This window comes from Phoca vitulina, unplaced genomic scaffold (assembly GCF_004348235.1).
Source record: "Phoca vitulina isolate PV1807 unplaced genomic scaffold, GSC_HSeal_1.0 scaffold90, whole genome shotgun sequence".
Classification (NCBI taxonomy): domain Eukaryota; kingdom Metazoa; phylum Chordata; class Mammalia; order Carnivora; family Phocidae; genus Phoca; species Phoca vitulina.
This window is the reverse complement of record NW_022589793.1, coordinates 1095357-1108976: the sequence shown is the minus strand read 5'-3', so window position 1 is coordinate 1108976 and position 13620 is coordinate 1095357. Positions and strand designations below refer to the sequence as shown.

Here is a 13620-nt window from a genome sequence, read left to right as displayed (position 1 = left end):
CAACATTCTCATTTTTTCAGTTTACTAAGGCAACAGTGTGCAGCTTCTTGGTCAGTGGAACTGATCTCTCTAGCACAAAAACTTTTATTTTTTATCAGTCCGGCCGGCATTACTTTGGATGTAGTTCTGACCATCAATTTTTTCTGCTTCGGCTCTAAGAACCAGACCAGAAAGAGTGACCTCCTAGAGAAGGAGCTTGAACAAATCCAAGTTTCTGCTGTTGACCCTCAGCTTTCTTCCACACTGTTCTCAGTGTCCCGGCAACTGGCAATCCTGCCAAAAACCGGACAAGACTTCTTTGGGGGAATCTGACCAGTGTGAGAAAAAAGGCCTAAAGACACCCTCCCCGTTGGAACAGCCCAGCCAGATCACCCCTGAGGGAAAGGCCACAGCCAACAAGCCCCATGCACAGCCCCAGGCCTTCCAAAGAGCTTACTGGAGCCCCATTCTCTTCAGCAGACAAGGATTCCCAGGGGAGGCAGAAAGGGGGGCTCTGCTCCATGGTCACTCTCAGGGGCCCAGCTCTGCCCCCGCCCCCGGCCATCCCGAGCCCTCCAAATCCACCGGTTAATGTGGGAAGAGGGGGAGAGAGGGAGGAAGGTTTTTAGGGTTCAAGCTTGAGAGGGGCACACGCTATTTCTGCTCGCATTCCATCAGCCCAAATGCAGTCATGTAGGCCACCAAACTGTAAGGGAGCCCGAGAAATTCAGCCAGGCGATACCCCAGGAAGAGGAGAACGAGTGTATTGGTGACTAACGGCCATCTCTGCCACATGATACATTAAAAACTGTTTATTTTATTTTTTTTAAGATTTTATTTATTTGAAAGAGAGAGAATGAGAGAGAGAGAGACATGAGAGCCTCCTCCAGGAAGCCTCCCCAGGCACCTCCCCCTCCACACATATCCGCACAGCCGGCACGGCCGGCGGCGGCTCCCACCTGCTTGCTCTGCACGTCCCCGCTTGGTGCACCTTGCGTTATTAGTCATTTGTTAGACAACCCTGGGCCTCGGTTTCCTCCTCTGTAAAATCAGAGGGCTGCACTACGTCACTCAACTTCCTGGCTGAAATTGCGGCCCCAAGGCAGGCAGCGCCCAGGGCCGAGGACCCAGAAGTCAGGCTCCCAGAGTGTCCCCACAGCAGATGTAGCGGCCCCCTCCCATGCGGCCCATCTGTTCTACTAGGGACGCAGCTGGGCTGGCTCCCCGCAATCCTCCACCCCTGCACAGACAGATCTAGGCCGGGACTTACCCCGGAGGCCTCCACCTCCGCGCCGCCACTCGCCTATCAATGCCCAGCCCTTGGCGCACATGTCAACGGAGCCTGCCAACACCCAAACTCCCTCCCGCAGCCAACAATGCTGCAAGGGCGCGTCTACACTGTCCTAGAGGTTCCAGGAATTCAGGCCTCTTGTTCAGGGGCCAGGGGAGGGGATGCGACCAGGGGCCCTGCAGGAGACAGGAAGGCAGCGCTGCCCGCACCCTGTGCGGGTTCCGAGGAGCCCCGGGCGGAGGCCCCCAAACCTCTCCCAGCCGACTGTGTGCCAAGTGTTTTCCCAACAGACACTGCCGTTAATCTGCATGACTCCCCCCACCCCTTTTACAGAAGCAAACACTGAGCCCCAAAGAGTTGAAACCAGAGAAGCAGCGCCCCCCCACACACACACTCTTTCTGCGCCGCCTCCGACCCCACTTCCAAGCCCCAACCCAACGCGCTCGAGGTGCCGGTGCACCGGGGCGCCCAAGGCCTGCAGCGCCGGATCCCAGTCCCCATCCGCCTGGCGACTCGCCGCCCGCACTCACCTCCCTCGGGCGGACAGGCACTGCAGCCGCTGCCCACGGCCGCGAAGATCCAGAGGAGTTGGCAGAGGCTCGCGGCCCGGTGCTCCAGGGTGCAGGGCGGGCGGGCCCCCCGAGAGTGCCGGGGAGCAGCGAGCGGGGCGCACGGACCGGCGCTCCGGGGAGGCAGCGGGGGCCGCGCAGGGCGGTCGGATCGATCTCGGGGCGCGGGGGCCGCCGGCACGATCCCGGGGCGCGCTGGGCCGCTGGAACGATCCCGGGGCGCTGGGGACGCGTGCCAGGGGCGGGAGCGCAGGCGACAGTCAGGGGAGCTGGGGCAGCTGCAGCGCGGGGCGTCCGGCGTCGGATCCGGGCTGGAGCCAGGGCACGAGCCTGCGGGCAGGGGCGGGGCTCTGGTCCGGCGGGCTCACGGCGCGGCGCTCACGTGGCCGCCCCCCGGTGGCCGTCAGCGCTCCTGCAGCCGCTGGCAGGATCTCCAGGCTCCAGCTCGGCTTCCGCGCTGAGTCCGCGCCTCGCCGCCCGCTGAGCACACGCGCGTCCCCACCTAATGCAACGGGCGGGCCTAGCACCCACCTGCGAGGGGGGCGCCCGCCCGGCGGGTAATCCAAGTCCTTTCCGAAATCATTAGAAATCCATCTCATTAAATCTCCATGCATAAACTTAAAATATTTTTATCGGAAATTACTTTTTTTTTTTTTCTGGTTTGTGCTTTGTAAAAACTTAGGCACTTATAACAATTAAAAATTATTTGTGCAATTATTTACTATCCCCTCTAGACGTTCCTTACCGTTCTAGTACATTACCGTATTCCTAACTCTCAGCATGGGGCTTGGCACATGCTAAATGCTTAATATAAATATCTGTGCAGTGGATGGATAAATATGGAAAGGTATAAAGAAGAAAAGGATATAAAACTAATGATAACTACTGTGAACATGTTGATATTATATCCTTTTCTAGTAAAATTTTAGAAATTTCACAACTCTTATTTCAAATATAAAAATAAGTGATATTTATTGAGTGATTTATCTCATTCTATCTTCACACCAACCCTGTGAGGTAGGTTGCATTAGCTCTATTTCACGGATCATAAAACTGAGGGTCTTAGAGATAGATTTACCCAAAAGATTCCCTTCTTTTTTTTTTTTTTTTAAGCGTTATTTACTTAAGTAATCTCTACACCCAACATGGGGCTTGAACTCAAGGCCCCAAGATCAAGAGTCAGGCTTCTCCAACTGAGCCGTCCAGGCATCCCTGCCCAAAAGATTTCTAAAGTGACTCCTCTTGGCAAAGGGTATCTACATTTTAAGAGCTGGAGGGCATGCTGAGTCTTTGCCCAGGTGAAGCCCAGCAAACAGATTCCCCTCAGAGACCAAAGGCCTTCCGCTTACCAGCTGCTATGGCCTCTGTGGGGAGCAGGTTCAAGTTTATGCAGCTTGGAGAGGGGGATGACATACAGGTGGCACCTCATAAGGTGGTGGGGGGAATGAAAAAAAAAATGAAATGGTCTTGAAATCCATTATTCAGTGTTTTATCCTTTGGCCTCTGTGCTACAAGTTTTGGAAAATACAAGAGCTAGTAGATATTTTGGTTTGAAGTGTTGGCTCCTTTAGTCATCTTGGGAAAACTCCTCTGGCTTTTGGCAAGACAAAATTGCACCTGAAATTCTGACTGTGGGAAAGTTGGGCAGGAACAGACTCTGAGCTAATCTGTCCAAGTCCAATGCCAAACAAAAAACAAAAAACAAACAAAAAAAACCCTCACTGTATTACTTAACCACTTATAGCTCTGTGTCCTTGGGCAAGTTATTTAACTCTTCTGAGCCTCTGTAATTTTTGTCTGCCCAGCAGAAGTCCCCTTCTTTGCATGAGGATCTTGATTAGTCTTCAGGAAACCAGCCCACCCTATTCTCAGTTGGTGAGAATAGCCCTCCCCACTGACCTGGGGCCAAGAGTGGACACATGATAAGACCTGGCCAATCAGCATATTCCATCCCGGTAGCCCCACGAGATACTAATCTGGATCTTTTCTAGCAAGCATTAAAAAAAGAGAATCTCTTTTCCAGAGAGTTGTTGAGCTGGTAGGATTTAAGCCTAGGGTTTCTGGACATTTTTTTTTTTTAAGATTTTATTTATTTATTTGAGAAAGAATGAGATAGAGAGAGAGAGCATGAGAGGGGGGAGGGTCAGAGGGAGAAGCAGGTTCCCCGCTGAGCGGGGAGCCCAGTTCGGGACTCAATCCTGGCACTACAGGATCATGACCTGAGCTGAAGGCAGTCGCTTAACCAACTGAGCCACCCAAGCACCCTGGACATTCATTCTTATGGCAAATATTTATTAAGCTCTTATTTCATGCCAAGTATTGTGCTAGGAGTTGGGGGGAAAGGCCTGCCTTCAGAGAGCTGTCTAATGGGATAAGAAATGGAAGAACAGCAATTTCTCGCATGGTCATTACACCATGCCATTTAAACTGCAGGTGCGCCATGAGTGAGAAGCGTAGCAGGCAATGAGAGATGCCACAGGCAAACCTGCTCAGGAAGGCTCTTCTGAAGAAATGACATTTGAGTGGAGCCCTGAGGGAAAAGTAGGCATCACTTCCAGTAGCTTTAGGAAGACAGGTGCCCTGGGTGGTCTCAGCAAGGAGATGTGGACCAGATCATTCTTAGTTTTTGCCTGGTCCTTAACTTCCTCCTATAACCATCACACTAAGCTGTTCAGACTTTATTGAAGAGTTTGGGTAACAGAAAAGAATGTATGAGGGAAAACATGAACTCATACCAGTGATGTTACACCATCCAACAGGAAAAATAAACCCTTCACAGGGGACCGTTCATCGGCACGCTCCAGTTCCAAGCCTTGCTCCCCTGTCCTAAAACCTCCCCTTCCCTCTCTCACATGGACAAACATCTCTTCAAGCTCGGAGGGACAAAATCCCTGCCTCTGTTAGAAAATCCCTCTTCCCACTGACAGGGATTTTTTTCCCCCTTTCCCACCAGAGTAATCCACAGGACTCAATAACCCACAAGACGCAAAAGATATCATCAAGAAAGTGAAAAGTCACACCTGCAACTAATGTGACATCGTGACTGTGTGTCAACACTCTCTCTCTCTCTCTCTATATATATATATATAATTTTTTTTTGAGAGAGAGAAAGAGCATGAGTGTGAGTACAAGCTGGAGGGGCAGAGAGAATCCCAAGCAGCCTCCATGCCCAGCACAAGCCTGATGCAGGGCTCGATCCCACAACCATGAGATCATGACCTGGCCTGAAATCAAGAATTGGAGGCTTAACCAACTGAGCCACCCAGGGACCCCTTGATTTTGTGTCAACTATATATATACTATATATATACTTTTTTAAAGTGAAAAGACAATTCAGAGAATGGGAGAAAATATTCACGAATCATGTATCTGATAAGGGATTCATAGCTAGAATAGAGAGCTCTTACCACTCAATCATAAAAAGATAAAGAACCCAATTTAAAAATGGGCAAAAGAGGGGCACCTGCGTGGTCTGCTTGTCCCTCTCCCTCTGCTCCTCCACCCGCATGCTCGCTCCCTCTCATACTCAAATAAATATATAAATAAATAAGATCTTTAAAAAAATTCATTTATATGAAACATCCAGAATGGGGAAATCCATGGTGACAGAAGGTGGATTAGTGGTTGCCTGGGGCTGGGAAGGGAGTTTGGAGAGAATGGGGAATGACTACTAGTGGGTATGGGGCTTCTTTTTTTGGAGTGATGAAAATGACCTAAAATTAATTGTGGTGATGGTTGCACAACTTTGAATATACTAAAAAAAAAAAAAAAAAAAAAAAAGCCACTGAAATTATACATTCTAAGGGGTATATTGTATGGTCTGTGAATTATATCACATTAAAGCTGTTAAGCCCCCCAAAAAAGTGCTCATGGAGTCTCCATCTCACCCCGGAGCTTGGCGGTGTGGCAGCAGAGGAAAGGTCACCAGAAGCAGTACCCCAGCTCTTACGCGCACCGGCCCTGTCACGGACACGTGCCGATTCCCAACTTCAAGGAGATGGGTATAATCTTCCTACAGGCTCTTACAGGGATGGGGAACCACACTAGCCACATAGGCCACAGAAGGGAAATGGGTCTCAGGTGTTCACTGCTCAGGTCCATCCGTCCACAGGAGGCCGTGTCCATAGGGGTTATAGAGCAATTTCACGTTCATGGCAAAATTGAGCAGAAGGTAGAGAGACTTCCCATATCTCCCCTGTCCCCGCACAGGCACAGCCTCCCCATTATCAGTGTCCCCCGCCAGAGTGGTACATTTGTTACAACTGATGAACCCACACTGACACATCATTACCACCCATTAAGGTTCATTCTTGGTGTGGTATGTTCCATGAGTCTAGATAAATGTACAATGACATGTATCCATCGTGTAGTATCATAGAGAGTAGTTTCTTGGCCCTAAAAGTCCTGTCTCCTAACTATTCATCACCCCCACCCCAAGCTCTTGGGAACCACAGTGAGATGCTTTAAAGCAGCAGCTTGGAAGTCCTCCTTGGCTCACCTCCTTGGCTCAGGTCGCAGGTCTACAAGGCATAAAAAGTGATGCGCATCACAGAACCATCAAATGGCCTGTGTGTAGCTATAGAAAGACTCACAGAAGTTATGAAATGACCACACTTGTGTCTTTTGGGTGGTGCATTTCTCCCTTTGCCTTCTGCAAAGCAAATCCCAAGATCAGAGTGAGGCGTTTGCCCATACATCTGCTTAGGAAAAGATCCAGAAGGACAGCTCAAGATTACTCTTTACAGTGGGTGTTTGTGAGCTGTGGGAGTCCGTTGTAAAGGACAGGGAGAGAATTCCCCTTCCACTTTATACATGTGATACGACGTTTGAAAAAAAATTTACAATGGGGATGCCTTACGTTACATTTCCAATTTATTTATTTTTTAAATTTCATTTTTAAGTAATATCTGCACCCAACGTGGGGCTCAAACCCACAACCCCAAGATCCGGAGGTGCACACTCTACTGACTGAACCAGCCAGGTGCCCCTACATTTCAAATTTACACAGATGAAAAGCACCTTCCTTTACTAAAGTGTTGACAGAGTTTAACTAGGTGGAGAAATTAAAGGTGATTTTGTTTTCTTATTTGTGCTTCTCCTTCTTTGCACAAGTTTCAACAAGGAACACGTATTACTTTTGCAAAAGTTATTTTTAAATGTCACTTCAAAACCCAAACTTTTACAAAATGAAACAGAACCCCAAAACGAAACAGTCCAGTTGCTTTGGTTTCGGTGGCCTCCCCACCCTTGCCTGACTGGGGCTGGCTTTGCACAGAAGCTGCCCTCTCCCAAACAGCACCCTTGAAGACATCAATCCCCGGAGAAGCCGAGTCAGCACGTCTGTGGGAGGTCAGACAGGCCGGGAGAGAAATGCTCAGTGGAGCAGATGAGCTCACGGCCTTGCTCCCACTGGATTTTTGGCATGAGGGCTCTGGGCAGCTCTGGAAGCAGCTCTCCTTCTCCTAGAAGACCTGCTCTTTGGCTGATCAGGCCTAGTAGGTGCAGGATTAATGTTCACTTGAATTAAATTATCAGAGAGAGTTGGGGTGGGGGAAGTTTGCTCCCAGCACATGGTCCAACTATAGGAGAATGCTGAGTCATGATGGGGGGAATCCTAAATAGGTCTCCGCTTCCTGCTTGAGGCTGCAGGTGATCTTCCAGAAGAAAAGACCACAGTTTGGCCACGTCCAGACAAAAGTTCTATGAGCTCTTGTGTTGGGCAGCTCCAGCAAGAAGCATTTGCCTCTGACTTTGTCTGGGCCCACATAGCAAGATGGAGTGATGCATGCAAAACCACCAGTACGAGGAGGAGTCTTGTGGCCAGTGCTGTTCTAGGTCCTGGAGATATTACCTTGGGTGAACAAGACACAATCTGGAGATGACATTCTAGCAGGGCCCAGTATGGTCCTGGGAGAGACTCAAACACCTGCTTAAGGCAGGGGCAGGGAGAAGTACGTGGAATAATACCACCAAGTGGTCAGCACCCAGGCAAGAACTCTGGTGTGAGCATACTGCGGTACTGGGAGGAGAGCTTAGGTCCCTGGAGTCACCACTACCACATCCCAGGTGCATGACACAGGGTGCACCTGGGTGGCTCAGTGGGTTAAGCATCTGCCTTTGGCTCAGGTCATGACCCAAGGTCCTAGGATCAAGTCCCACATCCAGCTCCCTCCTCAGGGGGGAACCTGCTTCTCTCTCTCTCCCCTTGCTCCTCACCCCTGCTCATGCTCTCTGTCGAATAAATAATAAAAATCTTTTAAGTGCATGGCATACATTACCATGTTCAATCTTCCTCTGCTTCATTCCAGTGTAGCCAAGTGCCCAGAAGAGTGCCTGACCTGTGGCAGGTGCCCAAGGAATATCTGCAGAATGAATGAATCTGATTCTCACAGCTATCCTGTGAGGTGGGTATTATTATCACCCCATCACAGGGATGAATAACAGGCCCAGGGAGAACAGCTAGTCAAGGCTCAGGCTGTGTGATTCCCAAGCCCATGGGCTGGTTTATCCACCGTACTGGTTTCCAATGACTGCTGTAACAATTTTCCACAAATTTAGTGGATTAAAACAACACAGTCCTCTTATGGTTCTGGAAGGCAGAAGGCTGAAAATCAAGGTGTCAAGCACTTGTGTTCCTTTTCGTAAGCTCTAGGGGAAAAACTGCGTCCTTATCTTTTATAGCTTCTAGTGCATTCCCTGGTCTGTGGCGGTATCACTGAGGACCTCTGTTTCTGTCTTCAAATCTTCTCTGATTCCTGTGTCTCTCTTCTAAGGATCCTTTTGATTATACTGGGTCCACCTGGAGAGTCCAGAATAATCTCCCCATCTCGAGATCTTTTATTACACTAACAAAGTCCCTTTTGTCACATAAAGTAACATACAGGCTCTGGGAATTTGGATGTGGACATCTTTGGGGGGTATTTCAGCTTACCACGCCACCTGCGTATCTTTGCTATACTGTATTTTTGTTATTTTCCTTAAACATGCAAGGAAATGGATACGCCTAAGAGTACGTAAAATTAGAAAAAAGTGGACTAAACGGATCTAAGACTCCTGAGGAAGGAGGAAGGGGAATAGAACTTGAGGTATCAAAAGAGACTTGAATCTTATCTATATATAGGGTTCAGTGTATTTTTTATTAAAGAACATTTGAAGCAAATATACAGAATGTTAACAATTAATTTTGGGTGATGGGAGATAGAAATTTGCTATGTACTTACGTATTGTATATTTGCTCTGTATTCATTGCATTAAAAACCGAAAACCCTAAAATAGCCTGCACAGAAGAAGGGGAAACTTGGGTCTTGGAAGGGTCTTGGGTCTTGGGAGGGGAATCTTGGGTCCTGGGGCATCTGAGACAAGTCACTTAGCCTCTCTGCACTTCAGTTTCTCCCTTCCTAATATGCAGACAAGAAGTACTTTTGAGGGAGCCCAACATGCTAATAATCCGTAACAATATTCATTGTAACAACATTCACCTGGACGGGTGATTCTCACCTCGCGGTGGCAGGGACCAAACCATGGGGCCACCCAGGGCTTGCAGAGCTGACTTGGAGTAGGGATGGCGAGTCCGTAAGATGGGGACCCAGCCAGGTTCTGTGCAGAGCAAGGTTCCCCGCGGGACCCCCAGCCCCGAAAGGGAGGCAGGGACAGCGCGGTACCGCCCCCACGTGGCCGCAGACAGTATACGACGCACACGGCAAATCCAATGCACACACACGTGAGGACTGCATATTAATATTTAACAGCTGGGAACTCTCCTTTCCTTTTTAGTGCTGCGTTCCGACCGTAGTTTTTGCTGCCGATCAAAAACGTACTGTGATTCCAAGGCGCAGAAGGGACCCACGGACCAAGACGCCTTAACAAGCGCAGGAAACACTTGGCGCGTATTGGGCATGCGCAAACCCAAGAGGGTGGGGCCACGGAACGTGAAACGCCACGTCATTAAACTAATATAGTTGCAGCGGAAACTATTGGAGCGGGCGGTAGCGTGGCCGAGTGGTCTAAGGCGCTGGATTTAGGCTCCAGTCATTTCGATGGCGTGGGTTCGAATCCCACCGCTGCCACACCCTTGATGGTTTCACTTTTCCTGAGCTCTTCAATTTGTTTGTCATCCTCTCCCAAATTCTCTTCCTTTTTGCTCTTTTCTTACGTTCTTTAAAAAAAAAAAAAGGAAATGGAGAGCAAATGGAAGAAGGCAGAAACCACAGCCCAGGCCCTCTTCTGTGCACAAACCCCACCAATCTGGCTACCTAAAAAACAAAACCAGAAGCGTCTCCTTATTTCCAAGGGAAAAGCATCTGAGATAACTTTAATAGTTTCCAGCAGACTGCCTACATCTTTAATTTAATGCTCCAGGGCTGGAGGCCACAGGGAGCAGACCTCGTTACCCTGCAAAGACAAAGGTTAGGTGAGCTGATTTTAATTATGACTTGAGTTAGGTCATAATTGGGAGGGATTCCTTTCCAATAGGGAAGGTTCCTTTCCAGCCCCCTCTGTCTCCTACGGAGAGCCCCAGCTGACTCCACAAACCTCTGTTGGTAGAAGCATGTCAGGTGACCCTACAGAAAGGCTGGGGCATCAGAGGGCCTGCCCCACGTAGGGCTAGCAACCTTGGAGTCCCAGCTTCATTGATCCATCTCATAGCTGGTCTTCAGGCTTGGCTCAGGGGCCTCTCATCTATTTATTTATTCAATAACTATGTATGAAAGGTCTACTGTGTGCCAGAAGCCAAGTTCGCCCGAGGCTACAGAACACACAAGGCAGGCAGGTCTACTCACTCAGTTTTTACAGCTGCCGTAATTTCAAATTACACCTGTGAGGAGTCTTCTAAAGTGCGTGCTAACCTGGCTCAGGGTCAACCGAGGAGGTGACATTTAGCTGGGACTTGAAATTGAGAGGTTAGGTCTGCGAAGGTGGGAGAGAGGAGTCCCAGGAAGAGAAACAGCACGTGGAAGATCCTAGCGGCAGATGAGAGCCTGGTGTGTTTGAAATGCTCTGAAGTCAATTCAGGGCAGCTGAGCAGAGAGCAGCATGGACGGACTAACAGCAAGAGATGAGGCTGACCTGTTAGGCAAGGAGGGTCTTGAAGGCCCCGTTGAGGCTTTGAACTTCATCCTGAGGGCAATGGGAAACCATCAAAAGGTCTTAAGTGGGAGGGTGGCGTGTTCCAATTTTGGGTTTAGAAAGTTCCCTCTGGCAGCGGGAAGAGGAGGGTCCATTCAGTCTACCGCAGCTGTCTAGGAGAAAGGAGAGTGGCTTATACCATGGTTGTGATGGTGGGTAGGACACAAAGGGTGGGTCAGACAGACATTTTGGAAGTGATCTGAGAGAACTCCCTGATGAGGATGTGAAGAACACGTCAAAAGTGATGACCAGGTTTGGGACCTGAGCCACTGGCTGGTGGCACTGGGGGTGCCTCTCCTCTCCCTAGGAGGGAACACAGGATGAAGAGGAGTTCGTGGAGAAGATGATTCAATTTGATTCACATTGAGTTTGAGATGTGGGACATGGGCTTGAGTAGGAGGTTGGACACAGAAGTCTGGAGGTCAAGGGGACACTGAACAAATGATCCAGCTTTGGGAGGTGGTGGAGACCGAGGCCACGGGAATGGACGGACTTGCTCAGGAAGTGTGCAAGGGGCCAAGACAGAGTCCTGAGGAACGTCGTCTTAAAGGGAGGGCAGTGGGAGAGAGGGGACAGAGAAAGGCTGGTCAGAGACACGTGGAAAACAGCGGTGGTGTCCGATAGGCCAAGAAGAGTATTGCGAAGAGGGAGTAGAGGGAGTATGTTGAACACTGCTAAGAGGCTTGGCAAGATAAAGACTGAAAAATATCCACTGGACACGATTTATGGACAAGGTCATTGATGACCCTGATTAAAGCCATTTTGAGGGGCACCCGGGGGGCTCAATCAGTTAAGCGTCTGACTCTGGGTTTTGCCTCAGGTCATGGTCTCGGCATTGTTGGATCAACTCCCGGGTCGGGCTCCTGCTCAGCGCAGAGTCTGCTGGTCCCTCTCCTTCTGCTCCCCCCACCCCCAGCTTGCTCTCTCTCCTTCTCTCTCTCTCAAATAAATAAGTAAATAAATAAAATCTTTTTTAAAAAGCCATTTTGAATGAGTTGAAGAGAAGAAATAAACGTAAGTGTGGACAACTCATCACAAAATTTCATTTTGAGAAGGGGGGAGAACCAAAGGAGCAGTACTGAGACAGGAAATGGGGACTCAGGGGGGAAGATTTTTAAGATGAGAGAGACTAGAGGATATTTTTTAAATTTATTTTTTAGTAATCTCTATACTCAACATGGAGCTTGAAACCACAACCCTGAGGTCAAAGGTCACACACTCCTCCCACTGAGCCAGCCAGGCACTCTGAGACTGGAGGATATTTTAGACACCCAGCCTTGGGTCTACAACAGGGAATAGTTTCAGCACCCACAGTGGGAAACTTATGAATTCACCTTGACGGTCCATTCGATTGGCTGCCCACAGTGACAGCTCTGTTTTCTGCATTCACATTGCTTCTACTCAGTGTTTCCAAGTAAGCTAGGACCTCCTTCTTCTCTCAGAACCTCATGCACGGAGGGCTGGTTACCTGGGCAGCCTCTAAAGTCCTCATGGGAACTCAGTTTGTCCGTTGGGTGGACAAAGTGGACTCCTTTTCCAGTGGGTCAAGACACACGAAAGGAGGGAAGCTTTCTTGGCAGAGTGACCCACACTGCCCCCAGGCCCAGAGTGTAGCTAGGGAAAGCGAGGACTTAGAGAAATCCAGAAAACAAAGAAAGGGATCCTCCTTTTGTTTTTCGAAAGCTGTGTTTTGGCAGAAGACAAAAGATGTAGAAGATTATGTGGACAGTAAAGCCTGTGTTCCGTGCCCTGAGCACAGATTTCTCAGGATTGATAGAAAGGAAAGTCAGAGAAGAAGGTAGTGAGTTTAGAGGCACGTGCGTACTGAGAAGAAAGGGAGCCCAAGGGCTGCCGGCCCCAAATGGCCCAAGGTAGATGCCAGAGCTCAGAGGAAGCCCTGACATGGCTGGGATGCAGAAGAGCAGACATCACTGAGTGTGGTGTTTGGTGAGCCTTGGGCAGCTCCTCCAAATGACTCCAGCTGCAGAGGAGGAACCCCCATGTCGTCCACTTCGAAGTTAGATATAACCCCAAGTTCCTCATTTATACAATGGGAACAATAAACCCTTCTGTAAGGGTGGCCCTAAGAATTAAATAAAAGCAGATAGATGAAAGCCCTTTCAAACTGTCAAGCATTAAACAGACATAAAGGATTATCACTGAGCTTTTAAAAAATTATATGCACACATGCAGTTTAACCGAGCAAAGGGGAGCATGCGCTTCTCAGCTGCTTCCCAAACTGTCTTAATTGTTCCGCAGAGAGGGATACACTGGGGATGGCCATGTTGGCTCTAACACATTCACTCCCCTCCGCCACAGGTGTTGTTAGGCTTGTGATGGTTTTCTTCTCTGCCATAATGTGCGTGGGCACATTATGATATCTACATGGATATGTTTACCCACCGATAGTCTCGTACTCATAATTCATACCAAGACAATGGGAAGGGGTGTTTCTGTGGAAAGCAAGGCTCGATTAAAAAATTTTGTGGGTTTAAACATTAAAGATTATGGTGATCACCACTGCCCCCTTATTAACAAGTAGAAGAAATATGAAATTATAAAATAGGACCAAAATAAGGTCTAACTCTTCCCATTATAATTATATTGGTACTTTTTCAAAAGGTCCAGTTCTTTAAAGTTATCTTTTGAGATATA

The 13620-nt window shown here is 48.9% G+C and overlaps 1 protein-coding gene and 1 non-coding gene across 4 annotated transcripts in view; one reads left to right on the top strand and one right to left on the bottom strand.

Annotated features, from left to right (window-relative positions):
- EEF2K (eukaryotic elongation factor 2 kinase) overlaps nt 1-2161 on the bottom strand; it is a 59866-nt gene extending 57705 nt beyond the window's left edge. For 2 of the 3 annotated variants that reach the window (XM_032396217.1, XM_032396219.1), the window contains exon 1: nt 1801-2161. The gene's annotated coding sequence lies outside the window, so the exon portion shown is untranslated. Of the gene's footprint in view, nt 1-1249; nt 1409-1800 lie in introns of those variants that run through there. The other variant, XM_032396218.1, reaches the window with a different exon arrangement.
- Nucleotides 2162-9823: 7662 nt separating this feature from the next.
- On the top strand, nt 9824-9905 carry TRNAL-UAG. The gene has a single exon. It is a non-coding gene; the product is annotated as a tRNA-Leu (tRNA).
- Nucleotides 9906-13620: the final 3715 nt, after the last annotated feature.